At 51.2% G+C, this 25,346-nt stretch overlaps 23 non-coding genes across 23 annotated transcripts; all 23 read right to left on the bottom strand.

Annotated features, from left to right (window-relative positions):
- Positions 1–438: 438 nt before the first annotated feature.
- LOC124743590 lies at positions 439–557 on the bottom strand. Its single transcript, XR_007010456.1, has one exon. It is a non-coding gene; the product is annotated as a 5S ribosomal RNA (ribosomal RNA).
- A 976-nt stretch (positions 558–1,533) lies between these two features.
- On the bottom strand, positions 1,534–1,652 carry LOC124743589. The gene has a single exon (XR_007010455.1). It is a non-coding gene; the product is annotated as a 5S ribosomal RNA (ribosomal RNA).
- A 972-nt stretch (positions 1,653–2,624) lies between these two features.
- LOC124743592 lies at positions 2,625–2,742 on the bottom strand. Its single transcript, XR_007010458.1, has one exon. It is a non-coding gene; the product is annotated as a 5S ribosomal RNA (ribosomal RNA).
- Positions 2,743–3,720: 978 nt separating this feature from the next.
- On the bottom strand, positions 3,721–3,839 carry LOC124743588. The gene has a single exon (XR_007010454.1). It is a non-coding gene; the product is annotated as a 5S ribosomal RNA (ribosomal RNA).
- A 988-nt stretch (positions 3,840–4,827) lies between these two features.
- On the bottom strand, positions 4,828–4,946 carry LOC124743585. The gene has a single exon (XR_007010452.1). It is a non-coding gene; the product is annotated as a 5S ribosomal RNA (ribosomal RNA).
- Positions 4,947–5,928: 982 nt separating this feature from the next.
- On the bottom strand, positions 5,929–6,047 carry LOC124743584. The gene has a single exon (XR_007010451.1). It is a non-coding gene; the product is annotated as a 5S ribosomal RNA (ribosomal RNA).
- A 979-nt stretch (positions 6,048–7,026) lies between these two features.
- On the bottom strand, positions 7,027–7,145 carry LOC124743583. Its single transcript, XR_007010450.1, has one exon. It is a non-coding gene; the product is annotated as a 5S ribosomal RNA (ribosomal RNA).
- A 979-nt stretch (positions 7,146–8,124) lies between these two features.
- On the bottom strand, positions 8,125–8,243 carry LOC124743582. The gene has a single exon (XR_007010449.1). It is a non-coding gene; the product is annotated as a 5S ribosomal RNA (ribosomal RNA).
- A 978-nt stretch (positions 8,244–9,221) lies between these two features.
- On the bottom strand, positions 9,222–9,339 carry LOC124743591. Its single transcript, XR_007010457.1, has one exon. It is a non-coding gene; the product is annotated as a 5S ribosomal RNA (ribosomal RNA).
- Positions 9,340–10,318: 979 nt separating this feature from the next.
- Positions 10,319–10,437, bottom strand: LOC124743581. The gene has a single exon (XR_007010448.1). It is a non-coding gene; the product is annotated as a 5S ribosomal RNA (ribosomal RNA).
- Positions 10,438–11,409: 972 nt separating this feature from the next.
- LOC124743580 lies at positions 11,410–11,528 on the bottom strand. Its single transcript, XR_007010447.1, has one exon. It is a non-coding gene; the product is annotated as a 5S ribosomal RNA (ribosomal RNA).
- Positions 11,529–12,505: 977 nt separating this feature from the next.
- LOC124743579 lies at positions 12,506–12,624 on the bottom strand. The gene has a single exon (XR_007010446.1). It is a non-coding gene; the product is annotated as a 5S ribosomal RNA (ribosomal RNA).
- A 972-nt stretch (positions 12,625–13,596) lies between these two features.
- Positions 13,597–13,715, bottom strand: LOC124743578. Its single transcript, XR_007010445.1, has one exon. It is a non-coding gene; the product is annotated as a 5S ribosomal RNA (ribosomal RNA).
- Positions 13,716–14,696: 981 nt separating this feature from the next.
- LOC124743577 lies at positions 14,697–14,815 on the bottom strand. The gene has a single exon (XR_007010444.1). It is a non-coding gene; the product is annotated as a 5S ribosomal RNA (ribosomal RNA).
- A 979-nt stretch (positions 14,816–15,794) lies between these two features.
- On the bottom strand, positions 15,795–15,913 carry LOC124743576. The gene has a single exon (XR_007010443.1). It is a non-coding gene; the product is annotated as a 5S ribosomal RNA (ribosomal RNA).
- Positions 15,914–16,885: 972 nt separating this feature from the next.
- On the bottom strand, positions 16,886–17,004 carry LOC124743573. The gene has a single exon (XR_007010441.1). It is a non-coding gene; the product is annotated as a 5S ribosomal RNA (ribosomal RNA).
- Positions 17,005–17,983: 979 nt separating this feature from the next.
- LOC124743572 lies at positions 17,984–18,102 on the bottom strand. Its single transcript, XR_007010440.1, has one exon. It is a non-coding gene; the product is annotated as a 5S ribosomal RNA (ribosomal RNA).
- A 975-nt stretch (positions 18,103–19,077) lies between these two features.
- On the bottom strand, positions 19,078–19,196 carry LOC124743571. Its single transcript, XR_007010439.1, has one exon. It is a non-coding gene; the product is annotated as a 5S ribosomal RNA (ribosomal RNA).
- A 980-nt stretch (positions 19,197–20,176) lies between these two features.
- Positions 20,177–20,295, bottom strand: LOC124743570. Its single transcript, XR_007010438.1, has one exon. It is a non-coding gene; the product is annotated as a 5S ribosomal RNA (ribosomal RNA).
- Positions 20,296–21,274: 979 nt separating this feature from the next.
- Positions 21,275–21,393, bottom strand: LOC124743569. Its single transcript, XR_007010437.1, has one exon. It is a non-coding gene; the product is annotated as a 5S ribosomal RNA (ribosomal RNA).
- A 982-nt stretch (positions 21,394–22,375) lies between these two features.
- Positions 22,376–22,494, bottom strand: LOC124743568. Its single transcript, XR_007010436.1, has one exon. It is a non-coding gene; the product is annotated as a 5S ribosomal RNA (ribosomal RNA).
- Positions 22,495–23,474: 980 nt separating this feature from the next.
- LOC124743567 lies at positions 23,475–23,593 on the bottom strand. Its single transcript, XR_007010435.1, has one exon. It is a non-coding gene; the product is annotated as a 5S ribosomal RNA (ribosomal RNA).
- Positions 23,594–24,574: 981 nt separating this feature from the next.
- On the bottom strand, positions 24,575–24,693 carry LOC124743566. The gene has a single exon (XR_007010434.1). It is a non-coding gene; the product is annotated as a 5S ribosomal RNA (ribosomal RNA).
- Between the last annotated feature and the right edge of the window lie 653 nt (positions 24,694–25,346).

Raw genomic sequence — 25,346 nt, 5'->3', positions numbered from 1 at the left:
AAATCAAATTTGGAACTGTACAGTGCTGCCCAACAATGGCGCTGACGCATTTCAGGGCTCACCTGCAGATTCGTGCTGTTTCGTCGTTTTCAAAGACTTCCCGGCAAACTTCGTTAGCACATTCTCCCTCAAACTGAGTTAATTACCGCATTATCGTACCGTTGCATTAGTTTAAAATGCTTAAGAAAGTATCTTTGTCACAACAGAAAGGTAGTATGAGAAGACTGCCTGACAGGGTGGCGACTTAAAAAGGAAAAAATGCATGGGAGCCAACAGTACCATTTTTTATTGGTTCATTTTTTTGTTTTTTGTTTTCGTACCATCACAGTAGTTTAAAATGCTTGAGGAAACGTATTTGTCACAACAGAAGTGAAAAGAGGGCTGGCAGGAGTAGCGACATAAAAAGGAAAAAAAAAAAAAAAAAAAAAAAGAAGGGAGAGCCAACAGCACCCGGGTTTCCCAGGCGGTCACCCATCCAAGTACTAACCGGGCCAGATGATGCTTAACTTCGGTGATCGGACGAGAACCGGTGTATTCATCATTGTATGGCCGTTGGCACTAGTGTAATGTAGGAGCACGGCAGAATTCGCGTCGGCTTCTCTCCCAACACACAAAATGTTAGTTTTCCGCCGCATTTGACGAAAGCACTTCCCTTCTGCAACAGCCAGTTCCTCGAGGACGGCGCGGGGGGCGCGCCCGGCGTCCCCAGCAGAACGACGGCCGAATTAGCGGGCGCACCGCCGCATGTGTGAGACGCACTGCTGCTCGTTGCACCTCCTGTCATTCGCTGGGCGCGTGCAGCCTTCGACACCTAGCGGAGGACGCAACTTGTCCCTGGTGTCCAGCGGAGGGCCTGTGCAGGGGTGTGGCAGTGTCGTGCTGGAGGGCGCCACTGGTAGCGATGTGAGCTTCCTCGCCTCGCCTCACACCAGGTGTCTGCGTAGTTTGCACTGCATTCGCACCCATTCCTGTCCCCGTCCCGACTTGTCCCGACTTTGCTCGACTGCCGCTCGCTGCCGCTCGGGTCGTGGTCCATATGACGGCGCAAGCACGACAAACGTCTGCGGGACTAGACGACGCTACTAAAGAATAAATTTATGATTACAAATCAAATTTGGAACTGTACAGTGCTGCCCAACAATGGCGCTGACGCATTTCAGGCTCACCTGCAGATTCGTGCTGTTTCGTCGTTTTCAAAGACTTCCGGCAAACTTCGTTAGCACATTCTCCCTCAAACTGAGTTAATTACCGCATTATCGTACCGTTGCATTAGTTTAAAATGCTTAAGAAAGTATCTTTGTCACAACAGAAAGGTAGTATGAGAAGACTGCTGACAGGGTGGCGACCTTAAAAAGGAAAAAATGCATGGGAGCCAACAGTACCATTTTTTATTGGTTCATTTTTTTGTTTTTTGTTTTCGTACCATCACAGTAGTTTAAAATGCTTGAGGAAACGTATTTGTCACAACAGAAGTGAAAAGAGGGCTGGCAGGAGTAGCGACATAAAAAGGAAAAAAAAAAAAAAAAGAAGGAGAGCCAACAGCACCCGGGTTTCCCAGGCGGTCACCCATCCAAGTACTAACCGGGCCAGATGATGCTTAACTTCGGTGATCGGACGAGAACCGGTGTATTCATCATTGTATGGCCGTTGGCACTAGTGTAATGTAGGAGCACGCAGAATTCGCGTTCGGCTTCTCTCCCAACACACAAAATGTTAGTTTTCCGCCGCATTTGACGAAAGCACTTCCTTCTGCAACAGCCAGTTCCTCGAGGACGGCGCGGGGGGCGCGCCCGGCGTCCCAGCAGAACGACGGCCGAATTAGCGGGCGCACCGCCGCATGTGTGAGACGCACTGCTGCTCGTTGCACCTCCTGTCATTCGCTGGGCGCGTGCAGCCTTCGACACTAGCGGAGGACGCAACTTGTCCCTGGTGTCCAGCGGAGGGCCTGTGCAGGGTGTGGCAGTGTCGTGCTGGAGGGCGCCACTGGTAGCGATGTGAGCTTCCTCGCCTCGCCTCACACCAGGTGTCTGCGTAGTTTGCACTGCATTCGCACCATTCCTGTCCCCGTCCCGACTTGTCCCGACTTTGCTCGACTGCCGCTCGCTGCCGCTCGGGTCGTGGTCCATATGACGGCGCAAGCACGACAAACGTCTGCGGGGACTAGACGACGCTACTAAAGAATAAATTTATGATTACAAATCAAAATTTGGAACTGTACAGTGCTGCCCAACAATGGCGCTGACGCATTTCAGGGCTCACCTGCAGATTCGTGCTGTTTCGTCGTTTTCAAAGACTTCCCGGCAAACTTCGTTAGCACATTCTCCCTCAAACTGAGTTAATTACCGCATTATCGTACCGTTGCATTAGTTTAAAATGCTTAAGAAAGTATCTTTGTCACAACAGAAAGGTAGTATGAGAAGACTGCTGACAGGGGTGGCGACTTAAAAAGGAAAAAATGCATGGGAGCCAACAGTACCATTTTTTATTGGTTCATTTTTTGTTTTTTGTTTTCGTACCATCACAGTAGTTTAAAATGCTTGAGGAAACGTATTTGTCACAACAGAAGTGAAAAGAGGGCTGGCAGGAGTAGCGACATAAAAAGAAAAAAAAAAAAAAAGAAGGAGAGCCAACAGCACCCGGGTTTCCAGGCGGTCACCCATCCAAGTACTAACCGGGCCAGATGATGCTTAACTTCGGTGATCGGACGAGAACCGGTGTATTCATCATTGTATGGCCGTTGGCACTAGTGTAATGTAGGAGCACGGCAGAATTCGCGTTCGGCTTCTCTCCCAACACACAAAATGTTAGTTTTCCGCCGCATTTGACGAAAGCACTTCCTTCTGCGAACAGCCAGTTCCTCGAGGACGGCGCGGGGGGCGCGCCCGGCGTCCCAGCAGAACGACGGCCGAATTAGCGGGCGCACCGCCGCATGTGTGAGACGCACTGCTGCTCGTTGCACCTCCTGTCATTCGCTGGGCGCGTGCAGCCTTCGACACTAGCGGAGGACGCAACTTGTCCCTGGTGTCCAGCGGAAGGGCCTGTGCAGGGTGTGGCAGTGTCGTGCTGGAGGGCGCCACTGGTAGCGATGTGAGCTTCCTCGCCTCGCCTCACACCAGGTGTCTGCGTAAGTTTGCACTGCATTCGCACCATTCCTGTCCCCGTCCCGACTTGTCCCCGACTTTGCTCGACTGCCGCTCGCTGCCGCTCCGGGTCGTGGTCCATATGACGGCGCAAGCACGACAAACGTCTGCGGGGACTAGACGACGCTACTAAAGAATAAATTTATGATTACAAATCAAATTTGGAACTGTACAGTGCTGCCCAACAATGGCGCTGACGCATTTCAGGGCTCACCTGCAGATTCGTGCTGTTTCGTCGTTTTCAAAGACTTCCCGGCAAACTTCGTTAGCACATTCTCCCTCAAACTGAGTTAATTACCGCATTATCGTACCGTTGCATTAGTTTAAAATGCTTAAGAAAGTATCTTTGTCACAACAGAAAGGTAGTATGAGAAGACTGCTGACAGGGTGGCGACTTAAAAAGGAAAAAATGCATGGGAGCCAACAGTACCATTTTTTATTGGTTCATTTTTTTGTTTTTTGTTTTCGTACCATCACAGTAGTTTAAAATGCTTGAGGAAACGTATTTGTCACAACAGAAGTGAAAAGAGGGCTGGCAGGAGTAGCGACATAAAAAGGAAAAAAAAAAAAAAAGAAGGAGAGCCAACAGCACCCGGGTTTCCCAGGCGGTCACCCATCCAAGTACTAACCGGGCCAGATGATGCTTAACTTCGGTGATCGGACGAGAACCGGTGTATTCATCATTGTATGGCCGTTGGCACTAGTGTAATGTAGGAGCACGGCAGAATTCGCGTTCGGCTTCTCTCCCAACACACAAAATGTTAGTTTTCCGCCGCATTTGACGAAAGCACTTCCTTCTGCAACAGCCAGTTCCTCGAGGACGGCGCGGGGGGCGCGCCCGGCGTCCCCAGCAGAACGACGGCCGAATTAGCGGGCGCACCCGCCGCATGTGTGAGACGCACTGCTGCTCGTTGCACCTCGCTGTCATTCGCTGGGCGCGTGCAGCCTTCGACACTAGCGGAGGACGCAACTTGTCCCCTGGTGTCCAGCGGAGGGCCTGTGCAGGGGTGTGGCAGTGTCGTGCTGGAGGGCGCCACTGGTAGCGATGTGAGCTTCCTCGCCTCGCCTCACACCAGGTGTCTGCGTAGTTTGCACTGCATTCGCACCATTCCTGTCCCCCGTCCCGACTTGTCCCGACTTTTGCTCGACTGCCGCTCGCTGCCGCTCGGGTCGTGGTCCATATGACGGCGCAAGCACGACAAACGTCTGCGGGACTAGACGACGCTACTAAAGAATAAATTTATGATTACAAATCAAATTTGGAACTGTACAGTGCTGCCCAACAATGGCGCTGACGCATTTCAGGGCTCACCTGCAGATTCGTGCTGTTTCGTCGTTTTCAAAGACTTCCCGGCAAACTTCGTTAGCACATTCTCCTCAAACTGAGTTAATTACCGCATTATCGTACCGTTGCATTAGTTTAAAATGCTTAAGAAAGTATCTTTGTCACAACAGAAAGGTAGTATGAGAAGACTGGCTGACAGGGTGGCGACTTAAAAAGGAAAAAATGCATGGGAGCCAACAGTACCATTTTTTATTGGTTCATTTTTTTGTTTTTTGTTTTCGTACCATCACAGTAGTTTAAAATGCTTGAGGAAACGTATTTGTCACAACAGAAGTGAAAAGAGGGCTGGCAGGAGTAGCGACATAAAAAGGAAAAAAAAAAAAAAAAAAAAAAAAGAAGGAGAGCCAACAGCACCCGGGTTTCCCAGGCGGTCACCCATCCAAGTACTAACCGGGCCAGATGATGCTTAACTTCGGTGATCGGACGAGAACCGGTGTATTCATCATTGTATGGCCGTTGGCACTAGAGTAATGTAGGAGCACGGCAGAATTCGCGTTCGGCTTCTCTCCCAACACACAAAATGTTAGTTTTCCGCCGCATTTGACGAAAGCACTTCCTTCTGCAACAGCCAGTTCCTCGAGGACGGCGCGGGGGGCGCGCCCGGCGTCCCAGCAGAACGACGGCCGAATTAGCGGGCGCACCGCCGCATGTGTGAGACGCACTGCTGCTCGTTGCACCTCCTGTCATTCGCTGGGCGCGTGCAGCCTTCGACACTAGCGGAGGACGCAACTTGTCCCTGGTGTCCAGCGGAGGGCCTGTGCAGGGTGTGGCAGTGTCGTGCTGGAGGGCGCCACTGGTAGCGATGTGAGCTTCCTCGCCTCGCCTCACACCAGGTGTCTGCGTAGTTTGCACTGCATTCGCACCATTCCTGTCCCCGTCCCGACTTGTCCCGACTTTGCTCGACTGCCGCTCGCTGCCGCTCGGGTCGTGGTCCATATGACGGCGCCAAGCACGACAAACGTCTGCGGGACTAGACGACGCTACTAAAGAATAAATTTATGATTACAAATCAAATTTGGAACTGTACAGTGCTGCCCAACAATGGCGCTGACGCATTTCAGGGCCTCACCTGCAGATTCGTGCTGTTTCGTCGTTTTCAAAGACTTCCCGGCAAACTTCGTTAGCACATTCTCCCTCAACCTGAGTTAATTACCGCATTATCGTACCGTTGCATTAGTTTAAAATGCTTAAGAAAGTATCTTTGTCACAACAGAAAGGTAGTATGAGAAGACTGCTGACAGGGTGGCGACTTAAAAAGGAAAAAATGCATGGGAGCCAACAGTACCATTTTTTATTGGTTCATTTTTTTGTTTTTTTGTTTTCGTACCATCACAGTAGTTTAAAAATGCTTGAGGAAACGTATTTGTCACAACAGAAGTGAAAAGAGGGCTGGCAGGAGTAGCGACATAAAAAGGAAAAAAAAAAAAAAAAAAAAAGAAGGAGAGCCAACAGCACCCGGGTTTCCCAGGCGGTCACCCATCCAAGTACTAACCGGGCCAGATGATGCTTAACTTCGGTGATCGGACGAGAACCGGTGTATTCATCATTGTATGGCCGTTGGCACTAGTGTAATGTAGGAGCACGGCAGAATTCGCGTTCGGCTTCTCTCCCAACACACAAAATGTTAGTTTTCCGCCGCATTTGACGAAAGCACTTCCTTCTGCAACAGCCAGTTCCTCGAGGACGGCGCGGGGGGGCGCGCCCGGCGTCCCAGCAGAACGACGGCCGAATTAGCGGGCGCACCGCCGCATGTGTGAGACGCACTGCTGCTCGTTGCACCTCCTGTCATTCGCTGGGCGCGTGCAGCCTTCGACACTAGCGGAGGACGCAACTTGTCCCTGGTGTCCAGCGGAGGGCCTGTGCAGGGTGTGGCAGTGTCGTGCTGGAGGGCGCCACTGGTAGCGATGTGAGCTTCCTCGCCTCGCCTCACACCAGGTGTCTGCGTAGTTTGCACTGCATTCGCACCATTCCTGTCCCCGTCCCGACTTGTCCCGACTTTGCTCGACTGCCGCTCGCTGCCGCTCGGGTCGTGGTCCATATGACGGCGCAAGCACGACAAACGTCTGCGGGACTAGACGACGCTACTAAAGAATAAATTTATGATTACAAATCAAATTTGGAACTGTACAGTGCTGCCCAACAATGGCGCTGACGCATTTCAGGGCTCACCTGCAGATTCGTGCTGTTTCGTCGTTTTCAAAGACTTCCCGGCAAACTTCGTTAGCACATTCTCCCTCAAACTGAGTTAATTACCGCATTATCGTACCGTTGCATTAGTTTAAAATGCTTAAGAAAGTATCTTTGTCACAACAGAAAGGTAGTATGAGAAGACTGCTGACAGGGTGGCGACTTAAAAAGGAAAAAATGCATGGGAGCCAACAGTACCATTTTTTATTGGTTCATTTTTTTGTTTTTTGTTTTCGTACCATCACAGTAGTTTAAAATGCTTGAGGAAACGTATTTGTCACAACAGAAGTGAAAAGAGGGCTGGCAGGAGTAGCGACATAAAAAGGAAAAAAAAAAAAAAAAAAAAAGAAGGAGAGCCAACAGCACCCGGGTTTCCCAGGCGGTCACCCATCCAAGTACTAACCGGGCCAGATGATGCTTAACTTCGGTGATCGGACGAGAACCGGTGTATTCATCATTGTATGGCCGTTGGCACTAGTGTAATGTAGGAGCACGGCAGAATTCGCGTTCGGCTTCTCTCCCAACACACAAAATGTTAGTTTTCCGCCGCATTTGACGAAAGCACTTCCTTCTGCAACAGCCAGTTCCTCGAGGACGGCGCGGGGGGCGCGCCCGGCGTCCCAGCAGAACGACGGCCGAATTAGCGGGCGCACCGCCGCATGTGTGAGACGCACTGCTGCTCGTTGCACCTCCTGTCATTCGCTGGGCGCGTGCAGCCTTCGACACTAGCGGAGGACGCAACTTGTCCCTGGTGTCCAGCGGAGGGCCTGTGCAGGGTGTGGCAGTGTCGTGCTGGAGGGCGCCACTGGTAGCGATGTGAGCTTCCTCGCCTCGCCTCACACCAGGTGTCTGCGTAGTTTGCACTGCATTCGCACCATTCCTGTCCCCGTCCCGACTTGTCCCGACTTTGCTCGACTGCCGCTCGCTGCCGCTCGGGTCGTGGTCCATATGACGGCGCAAGCACGACAAACGTCTGCGGGACTAGACGACGCTACTAAAGAATAAATTTATGATTACAAATCAAATTTGGAACTGTACAGTGCTGCCCAACAATGGCGCTGACGCATTTCAGGGCTCACCTGCAGATTCGTGCTGTTTCGTCGTTTTCAAAGACTTCCCGGCAAACTTCGTTAGCACATTCTCCCTCAAACTGAGTTAATTACCGCATTATCGTACCGTTGCATTAGTTTAAAATGCTTAAGAAAGTATCTTTGTCACAACAGAAAGGTAGTATGAGAAGACTGCTGACAGGGTGGCGACTTAAAAAGGAAAAAATGCATGGGAGCCAACAGTACCATTTTTTATTGGTTCATTTTTTTGTTTTTTGTTTTCGTACCATCACAGTAGTTTAAAATGCTTGAGGAAACGTATTTGTCACAACAGAAGTGAAAAGAGGGCTGGCAGGAGTAGCGACATAAAAAGGAAAAAAAAAAAAAAAAAAAAAAGAAGGAGAGCCAACAGCACCCGGGTTTCCCAGGCGGTCACCCATCCAAGTACTAACCGGGCCAGATGATGCTTAACTTCGGTGATCGGACGAGAACCGGTGTATTCATCATTGTATGGCCGTTGGCACTAGTGTAATGTAGGAGCACGGCAGAATTCGCGTTCGGCTTCTCTCCCAACACACAAAATGTTAGTTTTCCGCCGCATTTGACGAAAGCACTTCCTTCTGCAACAGCCAGTTCCTCGAGGACGGCGCGGGGGGCGCGCCCGGCGTCCCAGCAGAACGACGGCCGAATTAGCGGGCGCACCGCCGCATGTGTGAGACGCACTGCTGCTCGTTGCACCTCCTGTCATTCGCTGGGCGCGTGCAGCCTTCGACACTAGCGGAGGACGCAACTTGTCCCTGGTGTCCAGCGGAGGGCCTGTGCAGGGTGTGGCAGTGTCGTGCTGGAGGGCGCCACTGGTAGCGATGTGAGCTTCCTCGCCTCGCCTCACACCAGGTGTCTGCGTAGTTTGCACTGCATTCGCACCATTCCTGTCCCCGTCCCGACTTGTCCCGACTTTGCTCGACTGCCGCTCGCTGCCGCTCGGGTCGTGGTCCATATGACGGCGCAAGCACGACAAACGTCTGCGGGACTAGACGACGCTACTAAAGAATAAATTTATGATTACAAATCAAATTTGGAACTGTACAGTGCTGCCCAACAATGGCGCTGACGCATTTCAGGGCTCACCTGCAGATTCGTGCTGTTTCGTCGTTTTCAAAGACTTCCCGGCAAACTTCGTTAGCACATTCTCCCTCAAACTGAGTTAATTACCGCATTATCGTACCGTTGCATTAGTTTAAAATGCTTAAGAAAGTATCTTTGTCACAACAGAAAGGTAGTATGAGAAGACTGCTGACAGGGTGGCGACTTAAAAAGGAAAAAATGCATGGGAGCCAACAGTACCATTTTTTATTGGTTCATTTTTTTGTTTTTTGTTTTCGTACCATCACAGTAGTTTAAAATGCTTGAGGAAACGTATTTGTCACAACAGAAGTGAAAAGAGGGCTGGCAGGAGTAGCGACATAAAAAGGAAAAAAAAAAAAAAAAAAAAAGAAGGAGAGCCAACAGCACCCGGGTTTCCAGGCGGTCACCCATCCAAGTACTAACCGGGCCAGATGATGCTTAACTTCGGTGATCGGACGAGAACCGGTGTATTCATCATTGTATGGCCGTTGGCACTAGTGTAATGTAGGAGCACGGCAGAATTCGCGTTCGGCTTCTCTCCCAACACACAAAATGTTAGTTTTCCGCCGCATTTGACGAAAGCACTTCCTTCTGCAACAGCCAGTTCCTCGAGGACGGCGCGGGGGGCGCGCCCGGCGTCCCAGCAGAACGACGGCCGAATTAGCGGGCGCACCGCCGCATGTGTGAGACGCACTGCTGCTCGTTGCACCTCCTGTCATTCGCTGGGCGCGTGCAGCCTTCGACACTAGCGGAGGACGCAACTTGTCCCTGGTGTCCAGCGGAGGGCCTGTGCAGGGTGTGGCAGTGTCGTGCTGGAGGGCGCCACTGGTAGCGATGTGAGCTTCCTCGCCTCGCCTCACACCAGGTGTCTGCGTAGTTTGCACTGCATTCGCACCATTCCTGTCCCCGTCCCGACTTGTCCCGACTTTGCTCGACTGCCGCTCGCTGCCGCTCGGGTCGTGGTCCATATGACGGCGCAAGCACGACAAACGTCTGCGGGACTAGACGACGCTACTAAAGAATAAATTTATGATTACAAATCAAATTTGGAACTGTACAGTGCTGCCCAACAATGGCGCTGACGCATTTCAGGGCTCACCTGCAGATTCGTGCTGTTTCGTCGTTTTCAAAGACTTCCCGGCAAACTTCGTTAGCACATTCTCCCTCAAACTGAGTTAATTACCGCATTATCGTACCGTTGCATTAGTTTAAAATGCTTAAGAAAGTATCTTTGTCACAACAGAAAGGTAGTATGAGAAGACTGCTGACAGGGTGGCGACTTAAAAAGGAAAAAATGCATGGGAGCCAACAGTACCATTTTTTATTGGTTCATTTTTTTGTTTTTTGTTTTCGTACCATCACAGTAGTTTAAAATGCTTGAGGAAACGTATTTGTCACAACAGAAGTGAAAAGAGGGCTGGCAGGAGTAGCGACATAAAAAGGAAAAAAAAAAAAAAAAAAAAAAGAAGGAGAGCCAACAGCACCCGGGTTTCCCAGGCGGTCACCCATCCAAGTACTAACCGGGCCAGATGATGCTTAACTTCGGTGATCGGACGAGAACCGGTGTATTCATCATTGTATGGCCGTTGGCACTAGTGTAATGTAGGAGCACGGCAGAATTCGCGTTCGGCTTCTCTCCCAACACACAAAATGTTAGTTTTCCGCCGCATTTGACGAAAGCACTTCCTTCTGCAACAGCCAGTTCCTCGAGGACGGCGCGGGGGGCGCGCCCGGCGTCCCAGCAGAACGACGGCCGAATTAGCGGGCGCACCGCCGCATGTGTGAGACGCACTGCTGCTCGTTGCACCTCCTGTCATTCGCTGGGCGCGTGCAGCCTTCGACACTAGCGGAGGACGCAACTTGTCCCTGGTGTCCAGCGGAGGGCCTGTGCAGGGTGTGGCAGTGTCGTGCTGGAGGGCGCCACTGGTAGCGATGTGAGCTTCCTCGCCTCGCCTCACACCAGGTGTCTGCGTAGTTTGCACTGCATTCGCACCATTCCTGTCCCCGTCCCGACTTGTCCCGACTTTGCTCGACTGCCGCTCGCTGCCGCTCGGGTCGTGGTCCATATGACGGCGCAAGCACGACAAACGTCTGCGGGACTAGACGACGCTACTAAAGAATAAATTTATGATTACAAATCAAATTTGGAACTGTACAGTGCTGCCCAACAATGGCGCTGACGCATTTCAGGGCTCACCTGCAGATTCGTGCTGTTTCGTCGTTTTCAAAGACTTCCCGGCAAACTTCGTTAGCACATTCTCCCTCAAACTGAGTTAATTACCGCATTATCGTACCGTTGCATTAGTTTAAAATGCTTAAGAAAGTATCTTTGTCACAACAGAAAGGTAGTATGAGAAGACTGCTGACAGGGTGGCGACTTAAAAAGGAAAAAATGCATGGGAGCCAACAGTACCATTTTTTATTGGTTCATTTTTTTGTTTTTTGTTTTCGTACCATCACAGTAGTTTAAAATGCTTGAGGAAACGTATTTGTCACAACAGAAGTGAAAAGAGGGCTGGCAGGAGTAGCGACATAAAAAGGAAAAAAAAAAAAAAAGAAGGAGAGCCAACAGCACCCGGGTTTCCCAGGCGGTCACCCATCCAAGTACTAACCGGGCCAGATGATGCTTAACTTCGGTGATCGGACGAGAACCGGTGTATTCATCATTGTATGGCCGTTGGCACTAGTGTAATGTAGGAGCACGGCAGAATTCGCGTTCGGCTTCTCTCCCAACACACAAAATGTTAGTTTTCCGCCGCATTTGACGAAAGCACTTCCTTCTGCAACAGCCAGTTCCTCGAGGACGGCGCGGGGGGCGCGCCCGGCGTCCCAGCAGAACGACGGCCGAATTAGCGGGCGCACCGCCGCATGTGTGAGACGCACTGCTGCTCGTTGCACCTCCTGTCATTCGCTGGGCGCGTGCAGCCTTCGACACTAGCGGAGGACGCAACTTGTCCCTGGTGTCCAGCGGAGGGCCTGTGCAGGGTGTGGCAGTGTCGTGCTGGAGGGCGCCACTGGTAGCGATGTGAGCTTCCTCGCCTCGCCTCACACCAGGTGTCTGCGTAGTTTGCACTGCATTCGCACCATTCCTGTCCCCGTCCCGACTTGTCCCGACTTTGCTCGACTGCCGCTCGCTGCCGCTCGGGTCGTGGTCCATATGACGGCGCAAGCACGACAAACGTCTGCGGGACTAGACGACGCTACTAAAGAATAAATTTATGATTACAAATCAAATTTGGAACTGTACAGTGCTGCCCAACAATGGCGCTGACGCATTTCAGGGCTCACCTGCAGATTCGTGCTGTTTCGTCGTTTTCAAAGACTTCCCGGCAAACTTCGTTAGCACATTCTCCCTCAAACTGAGTTAATTACCGCATTATCGTACCGTTGCATTAGTTTAAAATGCTTAAGAAAGTATCTTTGTCACAACAGAAAGGTAGTATGAGAAGACTGCTGACAGGGTGGCGACTTAAAAAGGAAAAAATGCATGGGAGCCAACAGTACCATTTTTTATTGGTTCATTTTTTGTTTTTTGTTTTCGTACCATCACAGTAGTTTAAAATGCTTGAGGAAACGTATTTGTCACAACAGAAGTGAAAAGAGGGCTGGCAGGAGTAGCGACATAAAAAGGAAAAAAAAAAAAAAAAAAAAAGAAGGAGAGCCAACAGCACCCGGGTTTCCCAGGCGGTCACCCATCCAAGTACTAACCGGGCCAGATGATGCTTAACTTCGGTGATCGGACGAGAACCGGTGTATTCATCATTGTATGGCCGTTGGCACTAGTGTAATGTAGGAGCACGGCAGAATTCGCGTTCGGCTTCTCTCCCAACACACAAAATGTTAGTTTTCCGCCGCATTTGACGAAAGCACTTCCTTCTGCAACAGCCAGTTCCTCGAGGACGGCGCGGGGGGCGCGCCCGGCGTCCCAGCAGAACGACGGCCGAATTAGCGGGCGCACCGCCGCATGTGTGAGACGCACTGCTGCTCGTTGCACCTCCTGTCATTCGCTGGGCGCGTGCAGCCTTCGACACTAGCGGAGGACGCAACTTGTCCCTGGTGTCCAGCGGAGGGCCTGTGCAGGGTGTGGCAGTGTCGTGCTGGAGGGCGCCACTGGTAGCGATGTGAGCTTCCTCGCCTCGCCTCACACCAGGTGTCTGCGTAGTTTGCACTGCATTCGCACCATTCCTGTCCCCGTCCCGACTTGTCCCGACTTTGCTCGACTGCCGCTCGCTGCCGCTCGGGTCGTGGTCCATATGACGGCGCAAGCACGACAAACGTCTGCGGGACTAGACGACGCTACTAAAGAATAAATTTATGATTACAAATCAAATTTGGAACTGTACAGTGCTGCCCAACAATGGCGCTGACGCATTTCAGGGCTCACCTGCAGATTCGTGCTGTTTCGTCGTTTTCAAAGACTTCCCGGCAAACTTCGTTAGCACATTCTCCCTCAAACTGAGTTAATTACCGCATTATCGTACCGTTGCATTAGTTTAAAATGCTTAAGAAAGTATCTTTGTCACAACAGAAAGGTAGTATGAGAAGACTGCTGACAGGGTGGCGACTTAAAAAGGAAAAAATGCATGGGAGCCAACAGTACCATTTTTTATTGGTTCATTTTTTTGTTTTTTGTTTTCGTACCATCACAGTAGTTTAAAATGCTTGAGGAAACGTATTTGTCACAACAGAAGTGAAAAGAGGGCTGGCAGGAGTAGCGACATAAAAAGGAAAAAAAAAAAAAAAGAAGGAGAGCCAACAGCACCCGGGTTTCCCAGGCGGTCACCCATCCAAGTACTAACCGGGCCAGATGATGCTTAACTTCGGTGATCGGACGAGAACCGGTGTATTCATCATTGTATGGCCGTTGGCACTAGTGTAATGTAGGAGCACGGCAGAATTCGCGTTCGGCTTCTCTCCCAACACACAAAATGTTAGTTTTCCGCCGCATTTGACGAAAGCACTTCCTTCTGCAACAGCCAGTTCCTCGAGGACGGCGCGGGGGGCGCGCCCGGCGTCCCAGCAGAACGACGGCCGAATTAGCGGGCGCACCGCCGCATGTGTGAGACGCACTGCTGCTCGTTGCACCTCCTGTCATTCGCTGGGCGCGTGCAGCCTTCGACACTAGCGGAGGACGCAACTTGTCCCTGGTGTCCAGCGGAGGGCCTGTGCAGGGTGTGGCAGTGTCGTGCTGGAGGGCGCCACTGGTAGCGATGTGAGCTTCCTCGCCTCGCCTCACACCAGGTGTCTGCGTAGTTTGCACTGCATTCGCACCATTCCTGTCCCCGTCCCGACTTGTCCCGACTTTGCTCGACTGCCGCTCGCTGCCGCTCGGGTCGTGGTCCATATGACGGCGCAAGCACGACAAACGTCTGCGGGACTAGACGACGCTACTAAAGAATAAATTTATGATTACAAATCAAATTTGGGAACTGTACAGTGCTGCCCAACAATGGCGCTGACGCATTTCAGGGCTCACCTGCAGATTCGTGCTGTTTCGTCGTTTTCAAAGACTTCCCGGCAAACTTCGTTAGCACATTCTCCCTCAAACTGAGTTAATTACCGCATTATCGTACCGTTGCATTAGTTTAAAATGCTTAAGAAAGTATCTTTGTCACAACAGAAAGGTAGTATGAGAAGACTGCTGACAGGGTGGCGACTTAAAAAGGAAAAAATGCATGGGAGCCAACAGTACCATTTTTTATTGGTTCATTTTTTTGTTTTTTGTTTTCGTACCATCACAGTAGTTTAAAATGCTTGAGGAAACGTATTTGTCACAACAGAAGTGAAAAGAGGGCTGGCAGGAGTAGCGACATAAAAAGGAAAAAAAAAAAAAAAAAAAAAAAGAAGGAGAGCCAACAGCACCCGGGTTTCCCAGGCGGTCACCCATCCAAGTACTAACCGGGCCAGATGATGCTTAACTTCGGTGATCGGACGAGAACCGGTGTATTCATCATTGTATGGCCGTTGGCACTAGTGTAATGTAGGAGCACGGCAGAATTCGCGTTCGGCTTCTCTCCCAACACACAAAATGTTAGTTTTCCGCCGCATTTGACGAAAGCACTTCCTTCTGCAACAGCCAGTTCCTCGAGGACGGCGCGGGGGGCGCGCCCGGCGTCCCAGCAGAACGACGGCCGAATTAGCGGGCGCACCGCCGCATGTGTGAGACGCACTGCTGCTCGTTGCACCTCCTGTCATTCGCTGGGCGCGTGCAGCCTTCGACACTAGCGGAGGACGCAACTTGTCCCTGGTGTCCAGCGGAGGGCCTGTGCAGGGTGTGGCAGTGTCGTGCTGGAGGGCGCCACTGGTAGCGATGTGAGCTTCCTCGCCTCGCCTCACACCAGGTGTCTGCGTAGTTTGCACTGCATTCGCACCATTCCTGTCCCCGTCCCGACTTGTCCCGACTTTGCTCGACTGCCGCTCGCTGCCGCTCGGGTCGTGGTCCATATGACGGCGCAAGCACGACAAACGTCTGCGGGACTAGACGACGCTACTAAAGAATAAATTTATGATTACAAATCAAATTTGGAACTGTACAGTGCTGCCCAACAATGGCGCTGACGCATTTCAGGGCTCACCTGCAGATTCGTGCTGTTTCGTCGTTTTCAAAGACTTCCCGGCAAACTTCGTTAGCACATTCTCCCTCAAACTGAGTTAATTACCGCATTATCGTACCGTTGCATTAGTTTAAAATGCTTAAGAAAGTATCTTTGTCACAACAGAAAGGTAGTATGAGAAGACTGCTGACAGGGTGGCGACTTAAAAAGGAAAAAAATGCATGGGAGCCAACAGTACCATTTTTTATTGGTTCATTTTTTTGTTTTTTGTTTTCGTACCATCACAGTAGTTTAAAATGCTTGAGGAAACGTATTTGTCACAACAGAAGTGAAAAGAGGGCTGGCAGGAGTAGCGACATAAAAAGGAAAAAAAAAAAAAAAAAAAAAGAAGGAGAGCCAACAGCACCCGGGTTTCCCAGGCGGTCACCCATCCAAGTACTAACCGGGCCAGATGATGCTTAACTTCGGTGATCGGACGAGAACCGGTGTATTCATCATTGTATGGCCGTTGGCACTAGTGTAATGTAGGAGCACGGCAGAATTCGCGTTCGGCTTCTCTCCCAACACACAAAATGTTAGTTTTCCGCCGCATTTGACGAAAGCACTTCCTTCTGCAACAGCCAGTTCCTCGAGGACGGCGCGGGGGGCGCGCCCGGCGTCCCAGCAGAACGACGGCCGAATTAGCGGGCGCACCGCCGCATGTGTGAGACGCACTGCTGCTCGTTGCACCTCCTGTCATTCGCTGGGCGCGTGCAGCCTTCGACACTAGCGGAGGACGCAACTTGTCCCTGGTGTCCAGCGGAGGGCCTGTGCAGGGTGTGGCAGTGTCGTGCTGGAGGGCGCCACTGGTAGCGATGTGAGCTTCCTCGCCTCGCCTCACACCAGGTGTCTGCGTAGTTTGCACTGCATTCGCACCATTCCTGTCCCCGTCCCGACTTGTCCCGACTTTGCTCGACTGCCGCTCGCTGCCGCTCGGGTCGTGGTCCATATGACGGCGCAAGCACGACAAACGTCTGCGGGACTAGACGACGCTACTAAAGAATAAATTTATGATTACAAATCAAATTTGGAACTGTACAGTGCTGCCCAACAATGGCGCTGACGCATTTCAGGGCTCACCTGCAGATTCGTGCTGTTTCGTCGTTTTCAAAGACTTCCCGGCAAACTTCGTTAGCACATTCTCCCTCAAACTGAGTTAATTACCGCATTATCGTACCGTTGCATTAGTTTAAAATGCTTAAGAAAGTATCTTTGTCACAACAGAAAGGTAGTATGAGAAGACTGCTGACAGGGTGGCGACTTAAAAAGGAAAAAATGCATGGGAGCCAACAGTACCATTTTTTATTGGTTCATTTTTTTGTTTTTTGTTTTCGTACCATCACAGTAGTTTAAAATGCTTGAGGAAACGTATTTGTCACAACAGAAGTGAAAAGAGGGCTGGCAGGAGTAGCGACATAAAAAGGAAAAAAAAAAAAAAAGAAGGAGAGCCAACAGCACCCGGGTTTCCCAGGCGGTCACCCATCCAAGTACTAACCGGGCCAGATGATGCTTAACTTCGGTGATCGGACGAGAACCGGTGTATTCATCATTGTATGGCCGTTGGCACTAGTGTAATGTAGGAGCACGGCAGAATTCGCGTTCGGCTTCTCTCCCAACACACAAAATGTTAGTTTTCCGCCGCATTTGACGAAAGCACTTCCTTCTGCAACAGCCAGTTCCTCGAGGACGGCGCGGGGGGCGCGCCCGGCGTCCCAGCAGAACGACGGCCGAATTAGCGGGCGCACCGCCGCATGTGTGAGACGCACTGCTGCTCGTTGCACCTCCTGTCATTCGCTGGGCGCGTGCAGCCTTCGACACTAGCGGAGGACGCAACTTGTCCCTGGTGTCCAGCGGAGGGCCTGTGCAGGGTGTGGCAGTGTCGTGCTGGAGGGCGCCACTGGTAGCGATGTGAGCTTCCTCGCCTCGCCTCACACCAGGTGTCTGCGTAGTTTGCACTGCATTCGCACCATTCCTGTCCCCGTCCCGACTTGTCCCGACTTTGCTCGACTGCCGCTCGCTGCCGCTCGGGTCGTGGTCCATATGACGGCGCAAGCACGACAAACGTCTGCGGGACTAGACGACGCTACTAAAGAATAAATTTATGATTACAAATCAAATTTGGAACTGTACAGTGCTGCCCAACAATGGCGCTGACGCATTTCAGGGCTCACCTGCAGATTCGTGCTGTTTCGTCGTTTTCAAAGACTTCCCGGCAAACTTCGTTAGCACATTCTCCCTCAAACTGAGTTAATTACCGCATTATCGTACCGTTGCATTAGTTTAAAATGCTTAAGAAAGTATCTTTGTCACAACAGAAAGGTAGTATGAGAAGACTGCTGACAGGGTGGCGACTTAAAAAGGAAAAAATGCATGGGAGCCAACAGTACCATTTTTTATTGGTTCATTTTTTTGTTTTTTGTTTTCGTACCATCACAGTAGTTTAAAATGCTTGAGGAAACGTATTTGTCACAACAGAAGTGAAAAGAGGGCTGGCAGGAGTAGCGACATAAAAAGGAAAAAAAAAAAAAAAAAAAAAAGAAGGAGAGCCAACAGCACCCGGGTTTCCCAGGCGGTCACCCATCCAAGTACTAACCGGGCCAGATGATGCTTAACTTCGGTGATCGGACGAGAACCGGTGTATTCATCATTGTATGGCCGTTGGCACTAGTGTAATGTAGGAGCACGGCAGAATTCGCGTTCGGCTTCTCTCCCAACACACAAAATGTTAGTTTTCCGCCGCATTTGACGAAAGCACTTCCTTCTGCAACAGCCAGTTCCTCGAGGACGGCGCGGGGGGCGCGCCCGGCGTCCCAGCAGAACGACGGCCGAATTAGCGGGCGCACCGCCGCATGTGTGAGACGCACTGCTGCTCGTTGCACCTCCTGTCATTCGCTGGGCGCGTGCAGCCTTCGACACTAGCGGAGGACGCAACTTGTCCCTGGTGTCCAGCGGAGGGCCTGTGCAGGGTGTGGCAGTGTCGTGCTGGAGGGCGCCACTGGTAGCGATGTGAGCTTCCTCGCCTCGCCTCACACCAGGTGTCTGCGTAGTTTGCACTGCATTCGCACCATTCCTGTCCCCGTCCCGACTTGTCCCGACTTTGCTCGACTGCCGCTCGCTGCCGCTCGGGTCGTGGTCCATATGACGGCGCAAGCACGACAAACGTCTGCGGGACTAGACGACGCTACTAAAGAATAAATTTATGATTACAAATCAAATTTGGAACTGTACAGTGCTGCCCAACAATGGCGCTGACGCATTTCAGGGCTCACCTGCAGATTCGTGCTGTTTCGTCGTTTTCAAAGACTTCCCGGCAAACTTCGTTAGCACATTCTCCCTCAAACTGAGTTAATTACCGCATTATCGTACCGTTGCATTAGTTTAAAATGCTTAAGAAAGTATCTTTGTCACAACAGAAAGGTAGTATGAGAAGACTGCTGACAGGGTGGCGACTTAAAAAGGAAAAAATGCATGGGAGCCAACAGTACCATTTTTTATTGGTTCATTTTTTTGTTTTTTGTTTTCGTACCATCACAGTAGTTTAAAATGCTTGAGGAAACGTATTTGTCACAACAGAAGTGAAAAGAGGGCTGGCAGGAGTAGCGACATAAAAAGGAAAAAAAAAAAAAAAAAAGAAGGAGAGCCAACAGCACCCGGGTTTCCCAGGCGGTCACCCATCCAAGTACTAACCGGGCCAGATGATGCTTAACTTCGGTGATCGGACGAGAACCGGTGTATTCATCATTGTATGGCCGTTGGCACTAGTGTAATGTAGGAGCACGGCAGAATTCGCGTTCGGCTTCTCTCCCAACACACAAAATGTTAGTTTTCCGCCGCATTTGACGAAAGCACTTCCTTCTGCAACAGCCAGTTCCTCGAGGACGGCGCGGGGGGCGCGCCCGGCGTCCCAGCAGAACGACGGCCGAATTAGCGGGCGCACCGCCGCATGTGTGAGACGCACTGCTGCTCGTTGCACCTCCTGTCATTCGCTGGGCGCGTGCAGCCTTCGACACTAGCGGAGGACGCAACTTGTCCCTGGTGTCCAGCGGAGGGCCTGTGCAGGGTGTGGCAGTGTCGTGCTGGAGGGCGCCACTGGTAGCGATGTGAGCTTCCTCGCCTCGCCTCACACCAGGTGTCTGCGTAGTTTGCACTGCATTCGCACCATTCCTGTCCCCGTCCCGACTTGTCCCGACTTTGCTCGACTGCCGCTCGCTGCCGCTCGGGTCGTGGTCCATATGACGGCGCAAGCACGACAAACGTCTGCGGGACTAGACGACGCTACTAAAGAATAAATTTATGATTACAAATCAAATTTGGAACTGTACAGTGCTGCCCAACAATGGCGCTGACGCATTTCAGGGCTCACCTGCAGATTCGTGCTGTTTCGTCGTTTTCAAAGACTTCCCGGCAAACTTCGTTAGCACATTCTCCCTCAAACTGAGTTAATTACCGCATTATCGTACCGTTGCATTAGTTTAAAATGCTTAAGAAAGTATCTTTGTCACAACAGAAAGGTAGTATGAGAAGACTGCTGACAGGGTGGCGACTTAAAAAGGAAAAAATGCATGGGAGCCAACAGTACCATTTTTTATTGGTTCATTTTTTTGTTTTTTGTTTTCGTACCATCACAGTAGTTTAAAATGCTTGAGGAAACGTATTTGTCACAACAGAAGTGAAAAGAGGGCTGGCAGGAGTAGCGACATAAAAAGGAAAAAAAAAAAAAAAAAAAAAAAGAAGGAGAGCCAACAGCACCCGGGTTTCCCAGGCGGTCACCCATCCAAGTACTAACCGGGCCAGATGATGCTTAACTTCGGTGATCGGACGAGAACCGGTGTATTCATCATTGTATGGCCGTTGGCACTAGTGTAATGTAGGAGCACGGCAGAATTCGCGTTCGGCTTCTCTCCCAACACACAAAATGTTAGTTTTCCGCCGCATTTGACGAAAGCACTTCCTTCTGCAACAGCCAGTTCCTCGAGGACGGCGCGGGGGGCGCGCCCGGCGTCCCAGCAGAACGACGGCCGAATTAGCGGGCGCACCGCCGCATGTGTGAGACGCACTGCTGCTCGTTGCACCTCCTGTCATTCGCTGGGCGCGTGCAGCCTTCGACACTAGCGGAGGACGCAACTTGTCCCTGGTGTCCAGCGGAGGGCCTGTGCAGGGTGTGGCAGTGTCGTGCTGGAGGGCGCCACTGGTAGCGATGTGAGCTTCCTCGCCTCGCCTCACACCAGGTGTCTGCGTAGTTTGCACTGCATTCGCACCATTCCTGTCCCCGTCCCGACTTGTCCCGACTTTGCTCGACTGCCGCTCGCTGCCGCTCGGGTCGTGGTCCATATGACGGCGCAAGCACGACAAACGTCTGCGGGACTAGACGACGCTACTAAAGAATAAATTTATGATTACAAATCAAATTTGGAACTGTACAGTGCTGCCCAACAATGGCGCTGACGCATTTCAGGGCTCACCTGCAGATTCGTGCTGTTTCGTCGTTTTCAAAGACTTCCCGGCAAACTTCGTTAGCACATTCTCCCTCAAACTGAGTTAATTACCGCATTATCGTACCGTTGCATTAGTTTAAAATGCTTAAGAAAGTATCTTTGTCACAACAGAAAGGTAGTATGAGAAGACTGCTGACAGGGTGGCGACTTAAAAAGGAAAAAATGCATGGGAGCCAACAGTACCATTTTTTATTGGTTCATTTTTTTGTTTTTTGTTTTCGTACCATCACAGTAGTTTAAAATGCTTGAGGAAACGTATTTGTCACAACAGAAGTGAAAAGAGGGCTGGCAGGAGTAGCGACATAAAAAGGAAAAAAAAAAAAAAAAAAAAAAGAAGGAGAGCCAACAGCACCCGGGTTTCCCAGGCGGTCACCCATCCAAGTACTAACCGGGCCAGATGATGCTTAACTTCGGTGATCGGACGAGAACCGGTGTATTCATCATTGTATGGCCGTTGGCACTAGTGTAATGTAGGAGCACGGCAGAATTCGCGTTCGGCTTCTCTCCCAACACACAAAATGTTAGTTTTCCGCCGCATTTGACGAAAGCACTTCCTTCTGCAACAGCCAGTTCCTCGAGGACGGCGCGGGGGGCGCGCCCGGCGTCCCAGCAGAACGACGGCGCCGAATTAGCGGGCGCACCGCCGCATGTGTGAGACGCACTGCTGCTCGTTGCACCTCCTGTCATTCGCTGGGCGCGTGCAGCCTTCGACACTAGCGGAGGACGCAACTTGTCCCTGGTGTCCAGCGGAGGGCCTGTGCAGGGTGTGGCAGTGTCGTGCTGGAGGGCGCCACTGGTAGCGATGTGAGCTTCCTCGCCTCGCCTCACACCAGGTGTCTGCGTAGTTTGCACTGCATTCGCACCATTCCTGTCCCCGTCCCGACTTGTCCCGACTTTGCTCGACTGCCGCTCGCTGCCGCTCGGGTCGTGGTCCATATGACGGCGCAAGCACGACAAACGTCTGCGGGACTAGACGACGCTACTAAAGAATAAATTTATGATTACAAATCAAATTTGGAACTGTACAGTGCTGCCCAACAATGGCGCTGACGCATTTCAGGGCTCACCTGCAGATTCGTGCTGTTTCGTCGTTTTCAAAGACTTCCCGGCAAACTTCGTTAGCACATTCTCCCTCAAACTGAGTTAATTACCGCATTATCGTACCGTTGCATTAGTTTAAAATGCTTAAGAAAGTATCTTTGTCACAACAGAAAGGTAGTATGAGAAGACTGCTGACAGGGTGGCGACTTAAAAAGGAAAAAATGCATGGGAGCCAACAGTACCATTTTTTATTGGTTCATTTTTTTGTTTTTTGTTTTCGTACCATCACAGTAGTTTAAAATGCTTGAGGAAACGTATTTGTCACAACAGAAGTGAAAAGAGGGCTGGCAGGAGTAGCGACATAAAAAGGAAAAAAAAAAAAAAAAAAAAAAAGAAGGAGAGCCAACAGCACCCGGGTTTCCCAGGCGGTCACCCATCCAAGTACTAACCGGGCCAGATGATGCTTAACTTCGGTGATCGGACGAGAACCGGTGTATTCATCATTGTATGGCCGTTGGCACTAGTGTAATGTAGGAGCACGGCAGAATTCGCGTTCGGCTTCTCTCCCAACACACAAAATGTTAGTTTTCCGCCGCATTTGACGAAAGCACTTCCTTCTGCAACAGCCAGTTCCTCGAGGACGGCGCGGGGGGCGCGCCCGGCGTCCCAGCAGAACGACGGCCGAATTAGCGGGCGCACCGCCGCATGTGTGAGACGCACTGCTGCTCGTTGCACCTCCTGTCATTCGCTGGGCGCGTGCAGCCTTCGACACTAGCGGAGGACGCAACTTGTCCCTGGTGTCCAGCGGAGGGCCTGTGCAGGGTGTGGCAGTGTCGTGCTGGAGGGCGCCACTGGTAGCGATGTGAGCTTCCTCGCCTCGCCTCACACCAGGTGTCTGCGTAGTTTGCACTGCATTCGCACCATTCCTGTCCCCGTCCCGACTTGTCCCGACTTTGCTCGACTGCCGCTCGCTGCCGCTCGGGTCGTGGTCCATATGACGGCGCAAGCACGACAAACGTCTGCGGGACTAGACGACGCTACTAAAGAATAAATTTATGATTACAAATCAAATTTGGAACTGTACAGTGCTGCCCAACAATGGCGCTGACGCATTTCAGGGCTCACCTGCAGATTCGTGCTGTTTCGTCGTTTTCAAAGACTTCCCGGCAAACTTCGTTAGCACATTCTCCCTCAAACTGAGTTAATTACCGCATTATCGTACCGTTGCATTAGTTTAAAATGCTTAAGAAAGTATCTTTGTCACAACAGAAAGGTAGTATGAGAAGACTGCTGACAGGGTGGCGACTTAAAAAGGAAAAAATGCATGGGAGCCAACAGTACCATTTTTTATTGGTTCATTTTTTTGTTTTTTGTTTTCGTACCATCACAGTAGTTTAAAATGCTTGAGGAAACGTATTTGTCACAACAGAAGTGAAAAGAGGGCTGGCAGGAGTAGCGACATAAAAAGGAAAAAAAAAAAAAAAAAAAAAAAGAAGGAGAGCCAACAGCACCCGGGTTTCCCAGGCGGTCACCCATCCAAGTACTAACCGGGCCAGATGATGCTTAACTTCGGTGATCGGACGAGAACCGGTGTATTCATCATTGTATGGCCGTTGGCACTAGTGTAATGTAGGAGCACGGCAGAATTCGCGTTCGGCTTCTCTCCCAACACACAAAATGTTAGTTTTCCGCCGCATTTGACGAAAGCACTTCCTTCTGCAACAGCCAGTTCCTCGAGGACGGCGCGGGGGGCGCGCCCGGCGTCCCAGCAGAACGACGGCCGAATTAGCGGGCGCACCGCCGCATGTGTGAGACGCACTGCTGCTCGTTGCACCTCCTGTCATTCGCTGGGCGCGTGCAGCCTTCGACACTAGCGGAGGACGCAACTTGTCCCTGGTGTCCAGCGGAGGGCCTGTGCAGGGTGTGGCAGTGTCGTGCTGGAGGGCGCCACTGGTAGCGATGTGAGCTTCCTCGCCTCGCCTCACACCAGGTGTCTGCGTAGTTTGCACTGCATTCGCACCATTCCTGTCCCCGTCCCGACTTGTCCCGACTTTGCTCGACTGCCGCTCGCTGCCGCTCGGGTCGTGGTCCATATGACGGCGCAAGCACGACAAACGTCTGCGGGACTAGACGACGCTACTAAAGAATAAATTTATGATTACAAATCAAATTTGGAACTGTACAGTGCTGCCCAACAATGGCGCTGACGCATTTCAGGGCTCACCTGCAGATTCGTGCTGTTTCGTCGTTTTCAAAGACTTCCCGGCAAACTTCGTTAGCACATTCTCCCTCAAACTGAGTTAATTACCGCATTATCGTACCGTTGCATTAGTTTAAAATGCTTAAGAAAGTATCTTTGTCACAACAGAAAGGTAGTATGAGAAGACTGCTGACAGGGTGGCGACTTAAAAAGGAAAAAATGCATGGGAGCCAACAGTACCATTTTTTATTGGTTCATTTTTTTGTTTTTTGTTTTCGTACCATCACAGTAGTTTAAAATGCTTGAGGAAACGTATTTGTCACAACAGAAGTGAAAAGAGGGCTGGCAGGAGTAGCGACATAAAAAGGAAAAAAAAAAAAAAAAAAAAAAAAGAAGGAGAGCCAACAGCACCCGGGTTTCCCAGGCGGTCACCCATCCAAGTACTAACCGGGCCAGATGATGCTTAACTTCGGTGATCGGACGAGAACCGGTGTATTCATCATTGTATGGCCGTTGGCACTAGTGTAATGTAGGAGCACGGCAGAATTCGCGTTCGGCTTCTCTCCCAACACACAAAATGTTAGTTTTCCGCCGCATTTGACGAAAGCACTTCCTTCTGCAACAGCCAGTTCCTCGAGGACGGCGCGGGGGGCGCGCCCGGCGTCCCAGCAGAACGACGGCCGAATTAGCGGGCGCACCGCCGCATGTGTGAGACGCACTGCTGCTCGTTGCACCTCCTGTCATTCGCTGGGCGCGTGCAGCCTTCGACACTAGCGGAGGACGCAACTTGTCCCTGGTGTCCAGCGGAGGGCCTGTGCAGGGTGTGGCAGTGTCGTGCTGGAGGGCGCCACTGGTAGCGATGTGAGCTTCCTCGCCTCGCCTCACACCAGGTGTCTGCGTAGTTTGCACTGCATTCGCACCATTCCTGTCCCCGTCCCGACTTGTCCCGACTTTGCTCGACTGCCGCTCGCTGCCGCTCGGGTCGTGGTCCATATGACGGCGCAAGCACGACAAACGTCTGCGGGACTAGACGACGCTACTAAAGAATAAATTTATGATTACAAATCAAATTTGGAACTGTACAGTGCTGCCCAACAATGGCGCTGACGCATTTCAGGGCTCACCTGCAGATTCGTGCTGTTTCGTCGTTTTCAAAGACTTCCCGGCAAAC

Source organism: Schistocerca piceifrons, unplaced genomic scaffold, assembly GCF_021461385.2.
Source record: "Schistocerca piceifrons isolate TAMUIC-IGC-003096 unplaced genomic scaffold, iqSchPice1.1 HiC_scaffold_2421, whole genome shotgun sequence".
NCBI lineage: Eukaryota > Metazoa > Arthropoda > Insecta > Orthoptera > Acrididae > Schistocerca > Schistocerca piceifrons.
This window is presented reverse-complemented; position numbering and strand designations above follow the sequence as displayed.